General features: G+C 38.4%; 1 long non-coding RNA gene across 2 annotated transcripts in view; it reads right to left on the minus strand.

The window, feature by feature from the left end:
• The window catches only part of LOC148057297 (uncharacterized), a 159,289-nt gene that overhangs the window by 55,990 nt on the left and 76,537 nt on the right, over positions 1-26,762 (minus strand). The window contains exons 2-3 of one of the 2 annotated variants that reach the window (XR_015703466.1): positions 12,086-12,174; positions 10,879-10,945 (exon numbers count right to left, since the gene is read on the minus strand). This is a non-coding gene — a long non-coding RNA (uncharacterized LOC148057297). The remainder of the gene's footprint in view (positions 1-10,878; positions 10,946-12,085; positions 12,175-26,762) is intronic. The other variant, XR_015703469.1, reaches the window with a different exon arrangement.

The following is a 26,762-nucleotide window of genomic DNA, read 5'->3' on the forward strand; positions in this document are numbered from 1 at the left end:
GATCTTTACAAACGTTATCTTCCAGAGTCCACTCAAATTTCCTTTTCCACTGTGCTGTATAACTCGCTGATCTCACGGTAGTACCTAGCTTTCCCCAAAGCTACTTTTCTCAGTAATTTTTCTTCCCACCTTACAATTACCTTAACTCTATCTATTTCAGTTATTCAGTTAGTATATTCTAATACTTTATTTTCTGAACTGATTACAGAAATCTTCATTTCAAATTGAGTGTCCAAGTTGTGATTGACTATAAAAATTGTAAAGCTATTGCTTCTGTGTTTCATGATCATGAAAGTGAAGAATCATCTCTAGTTCTAATACTTGTGCCCGCTGCTTAAAAAATATCTAGTATCCACTAATTTCTTGGCAGTTAAATTATGTCGTTAGCAGTCAAAAAAAGGCTGTAATATTGGTCAAAATGAATGACCATTTTTAAATTTGTTTTTATCTGTCCATGTCTAATAACACCGATGACAACACACACAATTCATATGTTGAAAAATTAGCTGAATTTTTAAGTGAAAATACTGCCATACTATATCTGAAAGACAAAATGCTGTATTAATATACAGAATGTTGAACAGATGTGAACAATTTCTCAACGTAACTTTTAATTCCTCACATAGGAATTGACTGTTGCTAATGCTTGGCAATATTACCCTGCTTCATAGTGTTCTGTCACAATGCAACATAAACCACAATTTGGCACTGTATTCCAGTGGGTTTCAATTCTACATTTATCATAAAGGTTGTGTTTTGCTGTTGCTTCAGGTTTGCCTGTCTCATTCCGTGCTGCTCCATGTCTACGAGGAGTATTCAGAAGTGAATAGGTTTGTCTCAGCAGTGGAATGAAAACTCACTTTTTAATGACATTCCATCATGCTCCAACTTGGCTTTCTTTGAAAATATTTGAGACTTCCAGATGCATGTTAAAATGACACATGGGATAACATTTCAGCTGCAAACAAACAGCAAAATACAAGAAAGGTTATCTGACTGTTGTTTAGAAGTTCAGAGAAATAATAGTTTGTTAATGGGGAATATCTACCATAGAACTGGTAAACTTAAGTGACATGATCCTATTTTGTAGACACAGACAAACTATAGCTGTCCGACAGCTCCCCACTTGTAGTAAAGTCACAGCTCTGTCAAATCAGCACCAGTCTTTATAATGGGGGGCATAATGAAGCAAAGGATTGAAAAGAATCAGCCATGACAGATATTTTATTGCAAGGTCTGTCTGTCTTCAGTCAAGAAAAATAGCAATGCAAAATGGACACAAAGAAGCACAGTGCCGAAGAGGCAAGAAACTGCTCAGATACAATGAATGCATAACTCACTGTCACGCTACAGAATTCAAGTATATTGTTAAAACTCCTTCAATTTGGATAAATCTGTGTAACCATGTCAGTTAATTCATTGGATCCATTTCTCACTGAAGTACCAGTCAGTTCAAATGGCTCTCATCTTTCTTTGTAAATAAAATACAAACAGTAAATCTCTGAGACCATTATCAGCCAGAAAACTAGGAAAGCCACTCACTTTATCTAACTTAGAGGAACTTGAGCTGACCACCAAAAGAGAAGACCAGAACCTATAAAAACTACCTGGCCTATTGCTCTGAGAGCTACTTCTGCTCCTCAGAACTAATGGAGTCAAAAAAAGAATATCTAAACAATTACTGACACTTAACAATGCTTTCTTCAAAACATAGAGAACTACCAGCCACCTTATCCACCTGACAAAGATTTATCCACCTACACAGCCATCACACAGCTTTTAGCCTTCCTTTACTATTGAAAGAGAAATACTAAAAAATACTTTTTCAACTTCAATAGCTTAGATTTCTCACAGTCAAGCCCCAGACAAGATACAGTCCTGCTGGAATATACAGGCAAATTTTTCTTGGCTTTGAACAAAAAAGAGTTTGTAGGCTGATACTATAAGACATCCTTGCAGGCTTTTTTCCAGCAAGTTTGCCATACTGTTGTCACACATGTTAAATCTTATCAGCCAAATGGATTTTCACTCATCTGGATCAACTCACTTAGTAGCAGTCAAAGTCTGCCTCCCATCAGCTTACCCATCATTTCTTGCTCCCCAAACTGTCTAGCAGCCCAGCAGACTCCCTAGGATCACATACTCAAACACGCCTATTTTCCATAGCACATTTTGACTTTCAGAGTGTTCTTTGATAGCCTGCTCTGCTTACTGTTTCCCCTGTACCATCAACTGCTGGGTTCTGCTAACATGTTTTTAATAACAGCACAGTATTCCATATTCTGGAACAGAAATACCACAACAATACGATACAAGTCAAAATCAAATGGTTCGTCAAGAGGCAATTTTGATTTAAAAGGAGAGGCTTACTGGCCTGTTCCTCTCAGCCTACTTGGGTGGCATCTTCCAGAGCCAAGGAGGCAGCCTGCTTTCCATTCAGGTAAAGAAATTCTCCTGCCTGCTTGAAAATTAAGAGATTCTTTGCAGTCTGAGCACCCAAGTGCATGACAGGATTATGACATAGCCAGCCACCCACATTGTCACAGAGTGGTTTCGTTTTTAAAAAAACACAAACAATTCAAAGGGTGAATTTTAAGGTGGAGAATGCTTTTGAAGCACTGCGCTTAAGTGGAAATGCACAAGGAGTACTTCATACACAGACACATACCCCACCAAAAAAAAAGCAATAAAATAACAGCAGATTGGGTTTTTTTGGTCCTGTATAGGACAAACACTTCCAAAACAAATAACCAATAACTAGTACTTTCCACTCAGCTTCTGAATGTGCTCTCCAGCAGGGATAAGAATATATAGTTAGGATCTCTCAGTCTGCAAGAATTTACTCGGCGGGGGGAGGGTGTTAAGCTAGCAAGGTGGCTTCTCATGGTCTTTTTGCAAACTGACCTCTCAGAGCTCCCCATCCTCACTTAAACACTGGTGACAACTTGTGATGAAGTTACACACACATCTAAATCTACAGATTTCTCTCTGTTGCTTAAAATGTTTATAGATTTGCTCTTGTCAAGACCTAGGTCTCCAGGAAAGCAGAGACGCGCTTAGAAAACTAGCTAGTCATGCTCCAAGATACAAATTCTTGCTGCTCCCAAGAACCTGAGGTTGCCCCCTGGGCTCTATGATGCAATTTCCCAACTATCTGTATTTTAAAATGAAAATATATTTGAGCCATAGTCTGGGAAAGGGCTGCTACATTTGCCAAGGTGTCATACAGTCAGGGCAGAAGGGAAGGTGTGAGAGCAGGCAAAACCTTCCCTTCTCCTCCCTCTTTCCTCTCTGCTCCCGCTTTACACAGCCCCTTCTCAGAGAATGGTGGAGGTTGCTGAAGGTAGGGAAGCAGAAAAACTACCTTCAGCCTGGTAAAGAAACAGAAGAGATGTTCTGGTCCTGGAGCACTTCACGTGCTGAGTTCCTGTCATTCCGGAGCAGGTACTATGCAGGCACCATTTCAAGCTGCCTTCAAAGTTAATGGAAAAATTGTCTCATTGAACCAATTAAATTGTAACCAACTAAGTTACCTTTCTGTAAAGTCAGTAATTTCTTTGTACAAGTTTTATAATCTGGAAGTTTTAAAATCAAGTTAAAAATAAAGAAACCAGTAATGCTTAAATCATGATTTTGTATAATGGAAAATAAAATAAAATATATTGTTTTATGTTAACATAATTTCTTGGAAAATCAAAGACAGATTTTACAAAGCAATTAATGTTGAAGCTCATTACTTAGGGAACAATTAATAATTTCCTTGCATCAAACAAAATATTTAAATAAATGGTTATGGGAAATCTTCTCTTGACTAAATTGAAATGTTGCCATCTGGCTTTCATTCTCCCTATAATATTTGTCAGTATAAAAAAAAAAAAAATTATTCTACAATAGAATAATGCAGTGATAAGCTGCTGGTGTTTATGTTAATCTCCTCCCACTCAGGAATGTACGTACTTAGAACACAGCATCTTCCCATAAATGTTCAGGCATCTATTGTAACCTTGGCACTTAAGGAACAATTTACTGTAACAGAGCTGAAAGAAAGTTGGGAATTTTTCATTTCAAAAGGAAAACAATTCAGATCCTGTGATGTCACTGGCTCTATAAAATAAACAAAAGTGTTTATACCATTGAATTGCACCACATCTTGGAACTCATGTGCACAGAGAAAGCAGAGGTTTTAAAGAAGCGGATGTCTCTGACAAGTTGTCAGAGATCCCATGATTTGTATAAAGAGAAGACAACTTTGCCATTCTGAGGATCACATGCAAACAATATAAAAATGCACTCCCTCAATAAAGCACACTGATAAATATACCCAGAATTACTGCATTATCCATATTTAAACCATCTGTTTATACTGTGTCTTAAATACAGAAGGCAAGGCACAAAGCTATATTTTACATCAACTCTTTCCATGTTTCATAGGATTCCATTTTAAAGCTAAAGAAGCCCAACATGGGCAGTTGTCCTGCTGTATTAGCTATGGTCACTGAGTGAGATCATCAGCTCATTTCAGCAAGACACTGGCAATGCAAGACATCATCATGACCAATTGTACCTAAAGGATAGTAGCTGTGTTTCAAAACACTGACTAAAACATACTAAGGGAGAAGTGTTGCCCAGAAAATCAGTCCTTCCTTGCTGGATCTGTAGCTTCTCTGGGGAAACTGCCCCATGTTTGCTCTGAGTTGTAACTTCTTGTAAGCTTTTCTTGGAGACCACATTTGTCTCCCTGGGAGCAGCTTTTTTTCCCCCATCACTTTACACAGCCCTTTCAGACCTCTCTCAGCTGCGAACAATACCTGGTTGTTCCCTGGAATATGTTGCAGCCTCTTTCCATCTCCCAGGCACAGACCCACCGACTCTACACACCTGACTTGGTCAGGTCCCAGAGCAGAAGTGGGACTACGGCACTGCTCAGCATCCACGGGACAGCGTACATTTCCCACCAGCCTTCATGCCCTGGCTGCTCCCTAGCACGTGGCTCCATGCCGTGAGCCTTCTCAGCTGACACACAGGAGCATTTCAGTCATGGAGCCACCAGTAGACGTTATCACTTCATCACATAAAACAGTGCAAGGAGCCTCATATATTCAGTAAAAAAAGAAATTGAGATGTCTTATAAGCTGCCAGGTGAGCCTCTGAACTGGAAAGCAACTGAAGGTGTAATATGAACCATTTTCCTGGCCACAGATCCATGGAGATACTAAATTCTTTGGGAAGAGAAAATCTTAACTTGGGCAGTGGTGTCAAACCTGCTGTCAAAACTGTAGTCATTTCTGGGCACCACAAAGCAGAAAACTCTGGAGAGAAGAATATTAGCCGGTACAACTTGAGATAAAGGGTGAAGAATCTGCAACTAGGATCTGCAATACTTAAAATCCTCTGAGGACCAGGAAAAGAGGAAACCTTACCACACACACACGTATGCACACATACAGGCCCAACTTCAGGAATGAAATCTAACTGGTAAACTCCAGAAAGAAAGAGATGAGCTTCTGTGAGTGAATTAGTTATCTCCAGGTTCAGGTGGCAGCACGTGTTATCAGTGAGACAAGCACAAAGGGGAGTTGTAATAAACTCAAGTATGTCAGACTTCAGCTTTGGATTCATTCTTCAGTCTTGGGACTTCTCTGTTTTCCTTGTTTTAATATACATAAAATGGCCATTTACATATGTGTGTGTGTGTGTTTGTAGACTAAATGTTCTTCATTAAATTTATAGGTATAGTGTGCTTTTCAGTTTTTCCTCTTTATAGAGAGTCTGGTCATTAGAGGTAATAACAGTAAACCACTGCCTCCGAAATTGTGTTACAGCACGTTATTATAAAGCCTGTAACTGTTCTGTTATTTACAGTCTCTAATTTACTGCTTTTTGTCTAAGCAACCATCAGCTAACTGTACTCTTAAATCTTACTCTTTTGCTGAGATGTTTAGACTACCATGTTTATTGTTACATGCTTTTATTCTTCAATTCATTCCACATGGACTGTTTAGGTGATTTGTTTCCTGCCTATGTGCACCAGCAGCCCAGACACTGAGAACTGGATTAGTAGGAAATAACTCATGAGTCGGTCTTACGACTGAGAGTCCCATAAATGAGATTTCGATAGCACATATAAGTAATGCTGCTACCCAAAGGACTAGTTTTACCTGTGACCTGAGAGCCAGGACTAAATGTTCATACTGTCTGCCTAACTTGTCACAATTTTTACTTCCAGCTTTTTCTTACACCGTCTTTGGACAAGAGTGCCAAATCTGGGAATCCTTACATAACTCTAGAACAGACCATTTCCCAAAAGAAAATGAGCAAATACAACTGGAAGGCACAAAACTGAGCCACAAGTTCTCCTTTCATCCTCAAATAGGCACACACATGGATGGAGCAATTCTGAGGTTATGAAAAAAGAGTAGATCACTGCTATCATATCATTCTCTGAGTGCCTGTCTGAAAATTATAAAATATTATGGCTTTTTTCAAAAGGAAACAAACAGTTTCCACTTCCAGTGAAGTGACACCCTTAGTAATTTTCCATGCTGATACTGGTTGATTAAAAACAGACACAAATTATTCCTCCCATAGTCTGCAATAAAAGAAAAACAAATGTAGTAATAAAATATGAGGAAATCCTCCTATTTCACCTTAAATGTCAGCCAATGCTTTGTTCCCCTGTCATGATTTTAAAGGTCAATTATGGAAAAAATGTTCTGGAGAAATTGTAAGTACTGAGGTTTTTCTAACAAAAATATGATACCTGGAACTTGTAACATTCATGTTTATGAATTTCTGCTGAATTGCTCATTCACTAGTTAACTTCCAGAGTCAGCAATGCAAGCCTCATTTAAGTGTAACCTAAAACCTATTTGTGGACTGAAAAATGTCAATACAAAGGTTAATTCCTTACAGAAGCTTCTTTTAGAAGTGGAAATAAAAGTATTATAGCCTATAAGCTGAAATGAAGCCTTTCTCTTATTTATAATTTGTATGCACCATTTTCCCACTAATTAATCCTTCAGATCACTTAGGAATGTCAATAAATAGTTTTTTGTTCAAATTCAGTTCAACAAGATTCTCAATATAATTTCTTCCTTTTTGCACAGAATGAATCAAACTGCAGCATTGTTTTCGCTTACTGGTGCAGGAGTAAACTCAGCAAGCAGCTGTACCATAAAAGGCAAATTAGTAGAGTTAGTGAATGACACACTTCAGAGGCAGTTTTACAAAAACGCTTGAGAGGAACACAAACAGTCATGAGATGGATTGTCAGCACTAGAACTGGTAGCTTGGGTGGAGTGGCACCAAACACCTAAAAAGAATGATGCTTATAAGTAGGGTTTGCCTCTTCCCTTCTTCATAGTTTCTTGTCTCTGATTCTTTTCTTACCTATCTCTTTGGGAGTCTGAAAGAATATCTAGTTAATTTGGTTTTGTTTAGTTAAGCCAGTCATCATCCAAGCATGCCCAGTCAAAATATAAGGCAGTTCAAAGTGGTACTTACATGAGAAAATTTTCCAGAGGACCATTGAATGCAAACCAATAAATTATAAAGAAAGTTATGACACCTCATAACTTTGTGGAGAAGCACAGACAGGAGTCCAAGGAACAGAACAATTCAGGTTATTGACAGTGGTACACAGGAAATTCACCTCAACTTTAGAAAGATAGGTCAGAAACAGGGACAGAGAACAACAAGGGATTAGATAGGGGAAATAATTATGGCATCACTGGACTGTTCTACAGTACACATCCTTGTATGTCCTGTATGTACTTATATTTCCTATATATTCTTCATACATCCTAAGTACAAAATAGAAGTGCACAATAGATTTATTGATGTCATTGAAGATAAAACCAAATAAAGACATATGCAGTTATTTCAGAAAAAGCCCAAACCTGATGTATCTTTCCACTAGCAGGAAGAATTTTAAATATCCATATTCAAATACATAAGAACTATATTATGATCATAGCCCTTCTAATATGAGAATTTCCTGAAGAAAAATTGAGGAAAGAACTTACCACTGATGGTGGTGAGATTGCATGAACAGGCCTGAGGAGATTAGTGTAGGTGTATATGCATGTCTACTTAATTTCTGTGACAGTTATGAAGTAACTTGCCAGTAAGATTTTTTTTCTAAATGCTGCTAACTAGAGGCTGAGTTATACCCTGACACATAAGGTTTCATATCCCTTTCAAAAACCTTAGCATTAAAAAAATCTCGTGTCGCAACTATGGGTAATATGTTTAGCTATATAAACAGCCGTTCTCTATATTTCTCTAATCCTGCTAAATTGATGGTCTTTTTTGTTTTCAGAATGGACACAGAAGCTTCTTTTACCATGAATTATTCTATGTGACTTTATTGAGTCTCTTTATTTTTCAGTTAAATAGCCACAGTCAGAGTCGAAAGCTAGGATACTCATTTAATAGTGTAAAAACATTGTCTTAGAATATAAAAATCTTTCTTATTTTTAAAATGAAACAAAACAAAAGAAGATTCATGACATCAACTGAGTTAAATGTTAAACATACTGCTTTTCATTATAATGAATAATGAGCATTAAAACCCCACCTTTAAGGATGCTCTCATTTAACACTAAACCAAAAATCTGGAGAGTGGAATATCACTGTCAAAAACTTCTACTCAGCACCTACACTGATCTACCACTGCTGTGTCATTCACCTCTTGTAGAGGGAAGAGTAAAATGAGTTGAGTTTGAATGGATACATAATTTATAACTGATTAGAAGACATTTTCCATGTATTTAGTATCTTGTCATTCAGATATGCTCTTTTTCAATGTCTTTGGTTTTGATTGTCAATGAAACAAACGTAATTTTCTTTTCTTATTCTCCAATGTAAAATAACACGAACTCACTCCAAAGAAAAACAAACTAAATGGCTGGAGTCATCATTGGCTTTCTGTTGTGTCTCATGAATGAAACTGAGAAAAGTAACTTTAACTGCAACATGAAGAATTCATATTCACAGTGAGTATGCTATAACTAACTCAGGCAACTGGAAACTCTCAGAAAACAAGAAGAACCTTAAAGGGGAAGCTCTTATGGGAGAAAGAAACCTAGTTTCTCTATAGAGATGTTTCTGTAAAGGAAATAGAAAGTATAGGTTTGATTTATTGTATTGTATTGTATTGTATTGTATTGTATTAGCTTCTTGAAGTCAGTACAGTCTGAATAATTTTATAGAGAGAGCCTGTATTCTCCCTGCATTTTTCCTGAACTAATTAATTCACACTAAGTGAAATCACCTTTCTTTTTCACTCACAGGCAGTAGAACAATGAAATATGAATTAATTTCATATAAAGAAAGCAAAAAATTTTGATTGATAGTCGCATGTAAATTACACCATAGTTGAGTTTGGGTTTATTTTGGGAGTCACCATAAGCAAACTGTCACTGGATTTTAATCAACTAGGTATTGCCAACAAGCTTATCAAAGTAAGCAATTGCAAAAACATTTGGAATACTTCATGATGTAGAGGAGCTCCAACATATTCAGGTCAACTCGTGTTTCTGGGTCTTTATTCTGTATTCTGTAGTAAGCCTGGTATGTCTTCCAGCAGTACATAGTGAGTAACTTTACCCTTTTTGTCTAGCTATCTATTCCTTTCTAGCTCCAAGTAAATTAATAAAAATCATGTCTGTGGAAAATTGGTCAGTCTCTAACAGCCACCACAGACCATGCGATGCAATCAAAACTTAATTGCATTTATAACTTCAAAGCAAACGCGTTTTTCATGGTAGTATTAGCAGTAGGCATTATCCAATTCACATATTTTCACTTAGAATTATGTCTGAACCAGGATTTCTGTTCCTTTAACCACACAGTAGCTATGTTTTGTGTATTGATGTCTTTTACATTCTGACATCCATCCTAAGAATAAGAATACTTTTCTTTCCTTCAGTAACAGTTCTTAGTCAACCGTAGAGCTGTGGTGAGGATGGAAGCTTTTCAATGACCTTTCATGGGCTTAGCCATGCTAGTAGGACTACCCTGATGAAAGTCATACGTACACCATCTCATAACTACTGCACTCGTTTCCAGTGGATGTTGTACTGTATTACGTTCTTCTCTTCATTGACATGCAAGCATTGCAGGAATTCTCCTTGTACATCTCACTGAAATGTAAGTGACAGTATTACCTCTTATCATCTGATGGAGAACATTTGATTTCAAAGCTAAAACCAGAGACTGCTTTGCAGGAGCATGTTGGTTGTTTTACAAGTTAAACCATCCTTGGAAAGAGCTAACTGTGAGGACCATGGACAGATCTTACTCATTTCATGTACTGCCATGAGCTCTGAGTTAAAAAGCTGTTTATAGCTACATGAGATGTGAAGTCCTTCTGTATTAAGAGGACATACCTGGGAACAAGAATGAGAGAATGATGCAACCTACCAGGGTTCTGCATGTACACATAATTTAAAAAAAAGCATATCACAGGTCTTCCCACTCTATGGTTCCCTTGTCTCAGGCAAAATGAAAGACATTAGTGGTCCAACAAAACAAAAGTTATTTCAGTTAACACTACCTTTACACAGATCCTATCTGCACAAGAGAGAAGATGGTCATGATGAATTTTGCCAGTGATTTTTCTTACTGTATATCTCCCCAAATATTCAACAATGCTTTTCAATAGTTCTAGCAAAGCCCATGTAGCAGTGGAAGAACTGAGAGTCATGTCTCCAACCTGGAATTCACTTTGGAAAAAAGAATAGGAATTTTTTTCCAGGAAGGAAAATTGTACAAGCTCTTGAGGAAATTAACAAGTTTTCCAAAAACTATGGATACTACTTTATCTCAGAATTTCCCATAACTCTCCAAAACATGCCTAAATTACCTCAGAATTACCTCAGCAGAATCTCTCAGAAGGCATTGCTGTAGGAGGCTGCAGTATGTACCATGGAGGAGATGATATCTAAAAGGCAGATGTCACAATATGGAAAAGCGCAAACGAGATAAAACAGCAACATGGCTATACTGAACAAAGCACATTCATTCTTGGTGCTTTCACTGAAGCAACTCCTGTGCCTCGGTGAAAGCAGACCTTTATTCTAGAAGAGACATAACTGTAACATAAACAAATGACTGCAATCCCCTATTCAGCTGGCCTCATATGTTGTAAGATTTTTGTTGTTTCTTCTTTAAGCACATTGAAACACAGCTTTGGCATGTCTACATGCCTAATGCACCACTTTCCCTTATGGTCCCAGATATCCCAACCTATACTACTCTATTAATTATGAAGCACTCATTTTACATGCAAATCATGCACTAGAATGGCTGTAAAGAGAACTGGCAGAACTATCCTACTACAGTCTCCTTTTCTACAAAATGACATCATCCAACCTGACTGGTCTGGCTCCCACATAATTACAATTTTCACAGCTCAAGCCAGGAGAGCAAGGCGATGGCATTTTTAATGCTTGCAGTTTGCTGGTTTATGAGTTAAGGTAGGTGGCCAGGTGCTATTTCGTAGGCTCATCTGTCAGTCTAGTGCTGTATTTGCAATACCGTGAGACTAAATGAAAATGTTGTGAGCACTTCTTTATGCTGGAAATATAAATGTTTTCTTTTCTGGAAAAGGCTGCTGCCTAGTGTAACAGGAAGTGATCTAATATTTCATGTAATAGCCTTATTATTGCTAAAAGGTCTGAATTTAACTTAGGTAGTCAGCATCTCATGACATTCACTCCTTCATTGGTAGTATTTGACAGTGTGGTAGAAAAGAAGAGGAAGGGAATTATAACTCACTTCAATCACATCTCATTATGTTGAAAGACAAGTTGGCAATGAAGCAGCAAAGCTCTTTGAATGATGGGGTAAGGACTGAGAAGAGATTTGGCATGAAGATCTTCTATTTTGAAGATCTAAGATCAAATGCCATTTTATTGCCACATAATCCCCAATTATATGATGACAGACACCAAGATGGAGAGCTAAACCGCAAGTATCATTCAGTGGAGAAGTTAGAATCATGTTCTTAACACTTGAAGATATAAAAAAATATACAAAACAGAAAAGAAAATCAGTTATCTTTCCATTATATAAGTCATACCTTCCAGATGCATGCAAGGCTGAAGTGCTAGCCTCAGAAGTTAGGTGGTCACTTAGGTAGGATGTAGGCTCCAGTTTCACAAAAAATATCTGGAAAAAGTAACCCCAACAAGAAAAAAAAGTCAGTAAACACTTTGCTTTTGTCCTTAAAGTTCTCCTGGTTTAAGTCTTTGAATTCAGGCTCCCACAAAAGCAGTGTGGGGTTTGTTGGGTTTGGTTTTTTTTCCCATGATGAACAAGAATGTGCCTCTTTCCCAGTTGAGTACCCCTGTCGTCCAAAGAGGCAGTTCCTGGTGCAGTCTAATCCACATTCCCCAATTTCCAGGTATTCAGCCAAGTGTCACTTTCAGGTTTCCCTTTTGAATATTCTCACCACTGGGCTTATTAGACAAACTATGTATGGAAGATTGGTCTTTTCTCCTCCTCTCCCAACTGTGTTTTGAAGACTTCACTAGATGCCATCCTACCAACAGTGGGGCCCTGTCCTAGACAGTGACTGGATGGAATCATATGATGTGCAAGATTTAATGACAGAGAAATTTAAACATGTTATTATGTTCATAGAGGCACTTCATGCAAGATAGCTCTAAGTAGCTCCACAATGAGCAATCAAATCCTCTCCAGTGTTGTGAATTGTTCTTTGAAGGTAACTCATTTTGCCTCGAGAAGATGCATGCTGCCTAGGCACATAACACAAACTCTCTGAACCACGTCACTGGGACCTGTTGCACTTCTTTTGGTGTTGTTATTCTTATGTTTGAGACACCAGCACAATTTGTTCAGATCTTGCCCAAATAAATGCCAAGCCACATCCAGCAGAGGGCAATGAACAGTACACAAATGAACCAGCAAATGAGACATCCTTCACTGACAGGCTTAAGTGTGCTCACCTCTGTTTAGTCATGATTCCCTAGCCCATCCCAAGGAAAGTATGAAATATATGTTTGAGGTCTATTATGAAATCAAGCAATATAACTGTCCACAATAACAATTCTTGTGCACTATTTAGTTGACTGTGGTACAGAAGAGATTATGGGAAATCAGTAGAATTATGGGATACTCAACCAACTTTTGGACAAATATGTCTGCATAGGCAGAAATACTAATTATAGTATGCACATGCCTAAAGATAGAACAATGTTTCTCTCTAAAACACTTAAAGCATAGACAGTCAATCTACTAAGTTTCTGATCAGATGCATGCAATTGACCAAAATATATATGGACATCTCATAAAAATTCATAACACAGCTCCAGCTGAAAATAACAGTGATATTTATATGCAAAGGTGTTTTCAGAGCCTGGTTAAATAAGATATTGACACAAGTGAAGAGCTTTAAGAAAACCAGTAAGAAACCCAAACAAATGGGACTTAATAGTCAGGACAGTGAGGAAGCACTGAAATAAAGCTGAAACCTCATAAATTGTGACAGTGGCATTCCACAGAACAGAAAGTGAAATTACCAGCCAACGTATGTCTTTAGAAGTCAAATATTACTATCAAAACAAAGGAAGGAAGAAAGAAATCTGTCTCCCAAAACGACATTGTTTAATCTTCTCTGGTTTTGAATGAAGAGAAGAGGCACTAAATTTTTAAGAAAGCCAGTTGTCCAAAAAATAGTTTAGGTAGAAAGCAAGTAAGTTAATACAGCTGTTTAGACAAAATACAAAGTTTCATTGTCTCTGTGAATCATAGCCCCTGCTTTCTTTATGGTTTTCATGAGTGTGAGCAAAATTAACTAGAGTCATCACTAGGTAACAGTTGTGTCTACCTAAAGTAAGCAAAATAATTATTTTTCAACAGCTCTGAAGTAAACAATGTTGATAGAAGTGTGGACCCAGATTTTCCACCTCAAGAGTACCCCAAATTACACTTTTCTGCACAGGAGAACCTCCATCTTTTTACTTGCTCTATAATATACGCTTTAGGGAAAAGTCTAGACTTATGGCAGGCTGAAACCTTTCATATCACAGCACTTTGGGTCTTGTGGAGAAATAGTCAGCTCAGAAGAAAATGTCACCTTTTGGCTTTGTTATCAACCAATTGTACTTTCAGCTTTGACTGACAAAGCTTTGCATTATAAGCAGTTCACAGAATGTCTAGGCATTTTAAAGAATTTCACAAGTTTTCTCCAAATTAGATGACAGCAAAAGTAATCACACACAGTTCAGTCAGCTTCCTAAATCATCCTGAAATGAAGGTGTGGTCATCACATCTGAGAATCTAATTAACTCTTAAAAAAGATGAATTGCAAGATCCTTAATGGATTTCCCGCCCCCCCCCCCCTTGTTTAAGGAAACATTTTGAATTTATTGTTTTATGCAATATATACATTCCTCTCTATCCTGAAAAGAGATCAGCCCAGGAAAGAGTATTAAGGAGGCAAGGCAGTACAGAGTTCTAAGTCTTTTCAGGGATATTGCAGTACCTACTCATAACCAAGCTGAAACTACAGTATTTCTTGCATGCATATATGGATGGAGTTGACAAGTTTTACTTGTTATAATGACTGGGGTTTGGCAAACCAAGCTTGATAATCTTTAAATGTGAAATGCACAAAAAATACCAGACTGGCCAGAATCAGTCAAAGATTTCTGAGCTAGTCTTACAGGTAACAAGCAAGTTATTCAGAGATGTAATTACTCTTGGCACATTGTATCAGTAGACACAACAGGATCTGCTAAGCTGCTTTAGACATTATAGGACTTCATTGCCATATTATTGCCATATTTTTACTGGTGAAGTCCTGGTGACCTGGCAATCAACAGCAAAAAGCTAGACAGAAAGCAGGTATCATTTTCTGGCAGACTCTTAACCATGTAACCAGCAATAAATGGATCCCATATGGTCTTCATCAGCAGAAAATATGCCATTTGCTTTACTTGGCTGCATTTTGATGCCTTATTTTAGGTGGAGAGATATGAAGGACCTTGACAGCCTGACAGGAACCTCATGAGGTTCAAGAACAGTATAAACATTGCCAGCAGATGATTTTTCCCCTCTGTTCAGCACTTGAGACATTGCATTTGGAGTATTGTGTCCAGTTCTGAGCCCCTGATACAAGACTGGAGCGAGTCCAGTGGAAGGCCAACAGGTAGTTAGGCACCTGCAGAATACAGCATATAGGGACAGTCTTAAAAAGAGAAGGCTGAGGTCTTGAAGGTCTTCAGTGACCTAATGGGAAGTTGTAGAAAAAAAACAGAGGCAGGCTGCCCTTGTAGTTACACGGTGACCGGACAAAAGGCCACAGGCACAAGATGCAGCAACGAAAATCCTGATTCGGTACCAGGGAAAGAAAATTTAAACCATGAGAGTACCCCTTGATTAGAACAGGGTTCCCAAGATGCCCAGAGAGATTGTGGAATCTCCAGCCTTGGAGATATTCAAGACTGAACCAGACATGACTGTCAGCAAACTGGAATAAACTGGCCCTGTTTTGAGCTGAGGGTTTGGTCAGAATACCTAAGAGGTGTCTTCTAGCCTTATACATGCTAGGACTCTATGACACTCTACTGGCTTCAGTCTGCCTGCTATAATTATGTAATGACTAAACTATAAGCTTATAAGATTGATGGGTGGGAATAGTTTAATCAAACAGGAACAGAAGGAAGCTGCAAAAGACCAGAAGTGGTTTAGTGAGCTGCAGTAGTGATGCTGGTGGTAGGAAGTACTACCACTAAATAGTTGCCAGCTGCAGGAGCCACCAACTATTTCACAAGCTTGTTCTAAAGCTCTGTGTGAAACATATGTAAGGTAGCATGGAAAATAAGTGAATCAAAACCTAAACCCCAATGTTTCATATCACCTGACAGATGCTCACTGAGTTTAGATATCAGCCATCAAGTAGTTCACTGCTGCACTTTTGTTGTATCAAAGTAAGCCTACTAATGTACAGCAACTGTTTTCAGAGAATTCCCCTCACCTTCATGAGCATAAGTTGCCCATGAGCTGCTTACAATTTTGAGGATTTTTTCTTTATTATTCAAAATTATTCATTCCAAAATTTCAGCAAACAAGCAGTGGTCTGTAGTTTGTGAATGAGCTGTTTGTTGCCAGTATGCAGCATGGACTTCGTCCAAAGCCTATTGAAGTTGATGGAAAATCTCCCACTGACTTAAAATAGGCTTTGGATTGGCCCTGTTTGAGTGGTAGTATTCGTTTTGATTGGAATTATAGGTCACATGGCATTTTTCTTCAATATTCAGTGTTTCTGCCAACTTGCTGGACAATAAGAGCATTTGTCTGAATTTTGACACAAAGAAAATATAGAACAGCCATTAATAGAGCCAGAATGAATTTGTTAAAAAAAAAAAAACCTCAATTATTTATGGAAAAGAAAATGGTAGTATCTGCCCAGACAGTTCTTTTGGATTTGCATGAAGGAGTTTCATGTGATTAAGGGATTAATGTTTACAGAAAAGTGTACCCACAGTATTTTTGTGCTGAATACTTGTGTGTGTGTGTGTTCCCTCCCTTACAGCTTAATAAAATGTTTATGGACTAACGTTGTGAATTAACATGGATAGAGCTTATTTTGATAAGGATCAAAAAAATTGGAGGATTTTTCCTTTCATTTTGGTCAATAAACAGAAGTCTTTCAGACTCTGTAGGTAAAAGGATTTAGTGTATCTCTTCAGGTTACTAGACCTGAACATGCTATACAAATAAACTAGGTGGCTGATGAACATAAGACACCCCAAATATAGTCTTCAATTCCTTAAATATGCAAATATTATATGCTTCATTTCTCTTTTAGCTTCACACATAAAAAACCTGCTGCTTACGTACCCAGCTAAGTAAATCACACAATAGATCATGTCTTTTTCTCTGTTTCCTGGTGATGGAACACACAGCTTAAGATCAATTGCGCAATATCAGGCACTTTTACAAAAAAAGAAAAAGAAATTAAGACCTCACATCAACTAAAATATTGAATGTTTTGTTTATATTGAAAAGCACTGCTTAAATAACTTACTATAAAACACACTACATAATTTGCAATAGCTTGTCTGGGAAGACCTCACTTTCTCGAAGAGACCTTCAGAAAAATTATGGGGTTCAGAATGCTTGGGAAGTGGGTTTCCTTATGAAGAATTTAGGCCTACATTCAGAAAAGATAGACACCTGAAGTTGGTGATAGGTAACAGTTATATGCCTGTTTCCTAAAGTATCGTACTGAAATCCATCAGTAACCTCTGGTGTGTTTAAAGGTTGCAGGCAGGAGAGGTTTTGATACAAAGATTTTTAAGTGCCTCAGCTTTTGGTTCGGTGCATGCTTCAGCAATTTTCACCCTGGAGGGCAGAGCAGCTGAGTTTCTTTCTCCCATGAAATCCTGATTTGGTGTCGTTCTTCTTGCCTACCTACTGCAAAAGTTCCATTTGAGCTTATGTCTGTATAATTAAGAGCTGCCTACAAGCGTTTATTCCTACCTCTTCTTTCACATGAACACTAGCAGCAAGCCACTTCTGGGAAATGATCTGGCTGAAAACTTAGAGACTTCAAGTTTTGGCTGGATCAATTCCCAGAACGAACCCACATAGTCACTCACATGAGGACAAGGTCAGGCATGAAAGAAGGGTCAGCAGGCGTCTCCCAGTGGGACTCAGAGTGGGATGCAGAAGAGGGCAAGAGCACAGCACCACAAGATTAAACGAGTTTGTGCTAAAAGGAAGTGCAGGTAAGAACAGAGAGCTGGGTTTTCATTGTATGATTATCAAGACAAGATTGATGTGTATAAAAAAAAAAACAAACTATAAAAGTAAAACCAGTCAGAAGAGGAGACAGTGGCTCCAGTGAAAGAGGCTTCATCAGCTCAGAAGGGTTCAGATCTACAGATCTCATTCAAGAGAGCACTTTTGGATGGAGACTGCCACGGTGCGTGTGTGTGTGTGGTGGTGGTGGTGAGCCATTTTATCTTTGTGTGTTTTAAAAAAAGGAAAAAAAAGACCATAGCGTTCTTGTCCCAGAGAAACCCACCTGTGAGGAAGAAGGTTTTAGTTCTGCATATGCCAGTAAGCTAACCCATACCAGGCAGCATTCCCGGGCACTGGTGCTGGAGTGTCCACACTATTGCACTGTCAGAGCATGCTCTGGGATGGTTTTGGCACCAGCCAATTTGCTCTCCTCCAAACAGATCCTGGACATGGTTTGGGAGTTAATGTGTGCCAGAAACAATTCCCACAAGGCAGTTTGGATGTGGCTACCCTGTTTTGAGGGTAAGAGTATTTAGTAGTATGAATATGGGCCATTCTTGTGCCATTTGGCCTCTGTGCCAGCGAACAGTTCCAGGCACATCTAATTTCCTAGAATAGACACTGCCTGTAGCTCTTATTTCTGTTCCATGAAATGTTTGTGCATTTTATTCAATGGTTGTTTATTGCAAAATAAACATTAAGAAATCCCTGAAGTGGGGATCAGAACTAAAATCTTCTTGCTATCAGTCAAGTGCCAGATCAAAAATCCAAATTTTCTCTCTTTCCAGGCCCTGTGAATCTTATGTTTCTTTCTGTGTAGTGATAGGTATAGAAAATAACTCCCAACTAAGGAGATAAAATATTTTATAGGGAAATCTGGGTTTGAATTTGAGTTATCTGTCTGTAACTGGCTTCCAGTGAACAGTCTTGCAAACTGTAATCAGGTTAAAATCTGCTGGTTCAATAATCGACCTTTCTTCAAATAGACAGTCTTGGAAAGGATCTTGGGAGTTGAGCAAGTGCCCTCCTTCAGCATGCCCCTGAGTGCTTCCACCTCCTAGCTGGAAACTAGACTTGGCAGGACCAAAGAGTGGAGGCCAGAAACGAGGTGGAGCCAGGTGAGAAGGGAAGGTCCCACCACACTTTCAGGACAGCTCTTTGGCTTCAACTACTTGTATGCCCACCCTAAAACCATCCCCTGAGAGGAGATTCCCAGAGAAGGATTCCAGTTGTCAGTGTGGCTGCCATGTGCCCAAACTTTAGATGTGTGCCATACAGCTGCACTGCACCAGTATTCCTCTACAGAGCTGACCTTGAGTTTCTGGAGTGACTTCATCCCAGCTAGCTGTTCTGTCAGCTCCATGAATCTCCCAGCATGATCAGACAAATACACAATATATTTTATCCTTCCTAAATTAATAAAATAATATACATTTTTCAGTTTTTTAGAGTACATTTTCATGCTTTACTGATATTTGTTAAATCCAAGGTCCTTTCAGGTATTTATTTATACAGCATCTCACCTACCAGATGTTCTCTGCTGAGTCACTAGGGACACATTCATCTTCATGTGCTTCTAAACTTCTCTTATGATTCATGCTGAATTTCAATCCAGCCCAATTTTTTTTCCTGAAATATAAACATTCCCTTAGGTGCCCCAGTTCATGTAATTTCAGTATAACCATATAAACTGCAATAAACTGTGTGCTGCACAATTATAGAATAAATAGCCCATTTTAAAAGTGAACTGCCAAAAAAATTTAAATTCTATTTTAAAAATATTTTCTACAAAAGCAAACATTTTCCAGATTTGATAAATGGTCAATTTTTCATTAGCATTTTTCAAGCCAGGAATTTTTCAATCTGCAGCTGTCTTTTTCAAAAGAGATAAAGAGAGAAAGACAGAGAGTGAAAAGAAGAAAGAAAGAAAGAAAGAAAGAAAGAAAGAAAGAAAGAAAGAAAGAAAGAAAGAAAGAAAGAAAGAAAGAAAGAAAGAAAGAAAGAAAGAAAGAAAGAAAGAAAGAAAGAAAGAAAGAAAGAAAGAAAGAAAGAAAGAAAGAAAGAAAGAGAAAGAAAGAAAGAAAGAAAGAAAGAAAGAAAGAAAGAAAGAAAGAAAGAAAGAAAGAAAGAAAGAAAGAAAGAAAGAAAGAAAGAAAGAAAGAAAGAGAAAGAAAGAGAAAGAAAGAAAGAAAGAAAGAAAGAAAGAAAAAAAGAAAGAAAGAAAGAAAGAAAGAAAGAAAGAAAGAAAGAAAGAAAGAAAGAGGAAGGAAGGAAGGAAGGAAGGAAGGAAGGAAGGAAGGAAGGAAGGAAGGAAGGAAGGAAGGAAGGAAAGAAGGAAGGTAGGTTGGTTAGTTTAATAGCCTACTGGATCCTCAAGTCCCCAAGAACTAAATTCTCTTAAACAAACTTTTTTCATTAGTACAACACAGTTTATCTTTGAACTAACTGTACTGTATTTTCTTTCCACACCCATAATAGATGTCTTACACCCAAAAAAACCAGCTTAAAGCTTTATCTGCTTTTAGCTATATAAAGCCAATTTTCATTTATTTCCTTTCACCTCAACTTGATCTCTAAACACACACAAAAATTATAAGCCTGGTTTCATAGCACAAGTGATACAGAAAGATGGGAGATTTTGCAGTGGACAAATGCCCAGTATTGGAGAAGGATCTCCATCTTAAATAACTCATGATTTCTTGCAACAAGAGAGTATGTATCTTTATTGCTTGTTCTTTGCATCTGGGATTTTTGGCCAAACATGCTGGTTTTCTGGCTCATGAAAGTCAGAACACGATTTGACAGGGGAGCAGTTACAGCCAGTGTTTTTGTGTCTCTGTATCTCCACTTTTTCTTTAGCTCCTCCACTTGAGTGGCCTTTCTAAGATGATGATGCACTTAGAGAGGCTACCTCTCCCTGTTCCAGGTAGGAGGCAAGTGCACTCTTCAGGAGGGTCTTAGCACAATTAAGAGCCAAAGCCATAGTACACCCAGCCTTTCGGATGGATGGAGGCTGTTCCTGTTGCCACCTGGCAACATGAACTCCTTGTCCCTGGACATGCTCTGAGCAGGAGATGGCAGCAGAGGCAGTTTGAAGGAACTGGGGTGGAAGGAAAAGATAAGAGTTGAAGAAGGCTACCTGGTTACCCAAATATTTCACAATGACTTGGTAAAATACTGTTACTTAGCTGTGTACTCTCATGTTTACACAGGACCATCAAAAAGATATGGCACATTCATTTGCCTTTTTGTGAATAGGCAACACATGAAAATTCATCCCAAGCAAATCCTAGACAGTGAGAAAAGCAGGGTCTCTCCCTAGAGAAAGCAGTAAATCATATCAGTGGACAGTAAAGGGAGGAAAACTGTAGGGGCTGTATTACTCATGATACTCACACATCTGTATGCAGCCATTCTTATGTCCTTGAAAAATAAACTGCAAATGAAAGTTTTATTTTGGAATTCAAAAAGTGGGATTTATCTGGCTTAGTGACAGCAAAAGCAAGACTCAACCAACAGCAACAAGACAAGGGACTCCAAGGCTGAATAAAGCAGTGGAGGAGTGATCAGTACATGCAATAACATCTGATAGCACCTCTTCAGTGTTTCTACCAAGCCTTGTCTGAGGGAGAGACGTATGCAGCATTCCAGCTACATTTTTGATAGATATCGCAAAATGAATTGAGAAAACTTAGGACACCGATTCACATACCATTAGGAACTCCTAATTAAACACTTTCTAAAATAATTCTAGGGTAAGACATTTGACTGTTGAACAAGCCCCGATAAGTGAACTGGCACTAAAACACTTCATTCAGGTGTCTGAAGTCAGGTTGTTCATTCCCTTAAAGCTTCATTAAGGTCATGTAGAACCTATGAATAATACCAAATTAAATGCCCTAAGTCTTAAGATCCATTTAATTTAAAATATTTCTCAGATGGGCATAACAATTTAATTGTTATAGTCTCTGAGCAGGGTGTCATGTAGAATAAAAGAGCGAACCAATGCCACAGCAACTGGTAACACTGTTGACAGAAGAAAGGTGCTGGTAAGCGCATCTGACAAGATGACCTGACCACTCACGTAAACAATTTCTGGTGCAGATTTGTTTGTCAGCCACACTTATCTTTAATAACCTCTTATTGCCAATGTGGTCTACAGAAATAATCTAATTGGTATGAGCTATTAAATTAAGAGCATGCCAGCCTCCAGCTCATTGGAACCATTGCTACCTGTCATCAAGAAGAAGTGCAACTCTGAAAACACCTTGCGGGTCAACAGACTTTTAACAACCTACACTTACTCCAGTTGTTTGTTGCTTGCATGTCATCACATTAACTTGGTGCTTAACCTCTCACCCTCTTCAAGCAGATCTACACTGGGAGAACTTGTCAGTTAGACAGTACTCTAATGGGAAGCTTTGCATCTTTGAAAAACGGAGAATACATGTGCAGTTGAGAAGAATTAAACCTTCTTAGTCTGTAGGAATTAGATGAAGATGGAGAGATTCAGGAACTAGATGTAGAAAGGTCACATTGAAAGTTTAGTGCCTCAATTCAGATCATTTCACAAAGGATGCCCTAGGACAGAGTAAGGCTGTTTGAGGGCCTTTAGGGAATTACTGTATTAAAAAAACAAATTATACGAGGAAAGAATTGCTTTAACTACAGGGCTTTTTTACACATATTTTACTTAAAGTGTCTGTTTGGATTATGCAAAACAGCAAAACTTAGGGATAGTGATTGTTTTATTTACTTTTAGTGGCACTAATAGTCCTCATAAACATGTACATTTTTTAATGCAGCACTAACTCCTGAATAGAAAGTTCACAAGTGAAAGGCAGAAATATTGAGATTTTTACATCTATCTATTAGTGTCTGAGTACCTCAGACATCAGTAACATCTGGTAACTGCAGCCTCAGGGGTTAATGCAATAAACAGGCAAGAAAAATGGACCATGTCATTCTTTGAAACTCTTACATCACACTTGACTCACAGCCAAAGGATTTTAGTGCTTGCCATTATTATTTTATTGACACATCAAATCACTTCAATTTATAGTTGCACAATCCTGTATATTCACATTCACGTTTTTAATACACAGTGGAATTCTTCTGACTGACAATCTGTGAAGTGAATAAGAATGCTGCTTACTGCATACATACTGCCCCATACATACTGCTAGCAAGTAAAACGGGAAAATGACTGATGCCTTAGTTTTCTTTGGAAGATACAGAAACCAGAAAAATCTCCTTCTGACTTTTATACTTAAGTAGTGTCTCTTCTTTATTTAGTAGAACAGTGGCACAATATACACATTCAGTAGAAAACCAGTTCTTTCTAACGGTAGTTTTCCACTCTGAAGTATGCTGTTTTACAGTCGAGACATTATTTCTTAGATAAGAAATAACAAAAGGATGAATATAGCCATAAGCTGAGTTGGAGAAGAGAAATGCAAAGTGATACAGTTTGCGTTTACTAGTTATGAGAGGGAAAACATCAAATGATGCCAACTTCTCCTCCCAACTACCTGCCAATGCAAACTTGTACCTCCACTCCTAAAAATTAGAATCCTGGAGCAATTTTTCCAACAGTTTAATGAATTATGATCTCAAAGATGATCAATAAATAATTTTTTCACAATCCTAATTAAAAAAATATTTCCAGGATTTAATATTTTTACTAGATCAGATTTAACATTTTCATTAAATCAACTTGCATTGGATTCCAATGCTCTTCTCAGACTGGATTACTGCAATTCCTTAGAGGTTCATGGGTAACATTAGAGAGGAGACAATATCCATCATTTTCACAAACTTCCTCTTAATTTAGGTAAGTGTTGCAGTTCAGATGACAGAAGAGGTGGTGTGTTACTTGACATTAAGTGCTAGAGTCAGTGGGAAGCCTTGGAGTCTTGCAATAAGCATGTGGCTTTAAATATAAGAGATCAGACATTTTTTCTGCATTCATTATCCCTTTCCTTTCTTCTTTGTTTCCTTTTTTAAATGAGGCTTATAATTCAGATCTTTGAAAATCATCATTAGCTTAAGAAAGTTACAACATGGTATATGATATGGCACAATAATCCCTACATTTTAAAGAAGAAAACACCTCTTCAGTGCAGCAATAGTTTCCATTTGCACTCATCAAAGCATTGCCTCTGTCCTAGAATCACTGCTTGTTAACATGAACTCTATTCTAAGAAGAGAGTTTCTGGAAAAGTGAATTACTGTTGAAGCCCCAGCCATGTAACTGCAGAAGTGCTTCTTGTGCTTGGGCTAGGAAGGGGACATAGTATTCCAAGGAGTCCGGACTGTAAGAGAGAAAAGGTATTTGAAGTACAACTTCTAATGAAACAAAAAGCTACGGTAAGAAAATAAGAGGAAGCTGGACCAAAACAGAGTATTCCAGGTCAAAGCAACCAAGCGCAACAGTTTCTCAAGAATGAACCAGTGTACACCCCTGCCCCAAAACATCTCATTTAAAAATTTCACAATAAAAATTGAACATGTGGGGCAAATGTATAATACTTCTGTACTAATTTCCTAATAAAAAAATCTGGTCCTTGTCACCAGGAAGAAAAACAGGCAAGCTGTGGTCTCTGTTATGCATTTTCCACACAATTTTTCTCAAACTCATCTACACACTGGGAAGCTGCAGACACATGTGAAAATGCATGCTTCTCTCATAGTAGTCCTGCAATAAATCAGTGTTATCCCAAAATGTTCTGATATGACTTTGGATGAAATAGCTTAGGACAAAGCTCTGGATTACAATGAAAGGCCTCCAGGAGAAAAGACAAAAAGAAGAGGTTAAAGTTCAGAATTCCTTATCATACAATAGGAACATAGGAACAATCAGGCTGGAAGGGACCTCAAGAGGTCTTCAGTTTAACCTTCTACTCAAAGCAGGGTCAACACTGAATTCAGACCAGGTTGCTCTAGCTGGGACTAGAAAACCTCCATGGACAGAAATGCCATGGCCTCCCCAGCCAGCATGTTTCAATGGGTCTTCATCCTCATAGTGAAAAATTATTTCCGTATATTCAGCTGGGATCTCCCCCATTTCAATTTATAGTTATTGCCTCTCATTTTCCCACCTTGTATCACCGTGAAGGGCCTGGATTTATCTTTTTGATTACATCCTTGTAGGTCCCAAAACTGTCTATTCTCTAGGCTGAACAAGCCCAGGTCCCTCAGCCTCTCATCACAGGGCAGGCTCTCCCACGATCCAGGCTCCTGGGAGCCCTTTGCTGAACCTGCTGTAGTTTTTTGGTATCTCTCCTGTAACTAGGGAACCCAAAACTGGACCCAGTATGCAAGATGTAGTCTCGCAAGTGGTGGATAAAGCAGAATAATCACTTCCCTTCAGACTACACTCCTGGTGAATATAGCCCAGTATGCCTTAACCACTTGCAGGAACACAGTCCTGGCTCATTCTTAACCTACTCGTCCTTGTCCACCAGGATCCCAGGTCCTTTTCAGCATAGCTGCTACCCAGTCAGTACCCAGACCCAGCCTGATGCAGGGGTTAGTGAGGTGCAGGGCTCTGCATTTGTCCTTGTTGAAACACTGAAGCCTTTGTTTTGCAAAGTGATCAGTGATATGGAGTGGTTCAGCTTTTCAGCTTGATTTAAAGTGCCCCTGAGGAACTCTAATTTCAGAAAATGGAAACCAGACACCCTCTGTCCATCTGAACCATGCATGTAAATGAAGTATTCCAACGACTTGACCTGGACAACAGGAAGAAAAAAATCAAAAGCCTAACCAGATATGTCCAGGAGAAGGGTTATTAAATCATTGTTACAATTTACATTAGACTTTCTTCTCTTTGCCTTTTCCTTAGGGTCCCTGGTCCAAAAGGATTACTATCCAATTGACTGTATGCTTTCTTCAGGGTACTGCATCATTCACTTTTATTCTCACAAGTTGTTATTACAGATCCCTGTTCTTTCCTTTTTTTCTGTTTCCCTGATTGAAACCTTTGCAAAGGTTTCCATCAGGGTCTCCCTTACAGCCAGCCTCCCTTTGTTGAGGGATAAGATGACAATGGGACCCTACTAAGCAGAGAGTGGTGAGATGCACATCCTGGCCTACACTGTGTGAGAGGATCTCCACCATTTCTGGAGCCATCATCAACATCCGTTGATATGCCCTTGAGAACAGTGGACCAAAGCCAATTCATGCTGAATCCTTTCATAATCTGGGAAACCATGCAAGTGGGGTATCCCCCTAACTTCCTTATCCCATATCCATTTCTAGTCCCATTCTGATGAAGCACTTTCCAGACACCTCTCTGCTCACGCTCCAAATCCTGCTTCCTTCCAAGCATATCTAGTTACTGTGCATCATCACTAATTCCATGAAAAGCCTGATTTCTGCTCAGACCAGCTGGTGCAAACTTATTATATAGCAATTATTAATGGGCTCACCTCCAATTTCATTGTCCTGGTGTTAAAAACAAATTTTACAAGCACATATGCATTAATCCAATGGGTGCAATTTTGATCTTTGTTAGAGGAAAAACAGATTGCTGGAAAGTGAGGCTGGCACAAGCCAACTAACATACCATTCTGACTACTTTATTTTGACAGATCTCCCTATGGGCATTTAACAATAAGTAAAGGTGTTCAAATCTATGCTTCTGGCAAGAAGAGTCAGAATTTCACCCAAACTTAAAACTGGAAAATTCATATTATGAGCCAAAATCAGGCCCCTTTGATGGAACCATTGGTCATAGATACATTAGATATACCTGACGGTACTGACATGCTGTTTACGAGACAGCAGCATTGCAAGGCAACTTCCTTGAATTTTAGGATATTTGAATTTTAGTTGCGCTGCTTGCTGCAATGATCATATATCAGTCAAAACATAAATATCAGCCTGGATTAAAATTTTCTACTTTTCTGGAAAATAACATATAAAATTCCAAGTCCACAGAGCAGATGTGTGTAAAATGTAATAAGTGTGTAACAAGATCT

Source organism: Nipponia nippon, unplaced genomic scaffold (genome assembly GCF_047370975.1).
Source record: "Nipponia nippon isolate SJK-2023a ecotype South Korea unplaced genomic scaffold, ASM4737097v1 scaffold_1, whole genome shotgun sequence".
NCBI lineage: Eukaryota > Metazoa > Chordata > Aves > Pelecaniformes > Threskiornithidae > Nipponia > Nipponia nippon.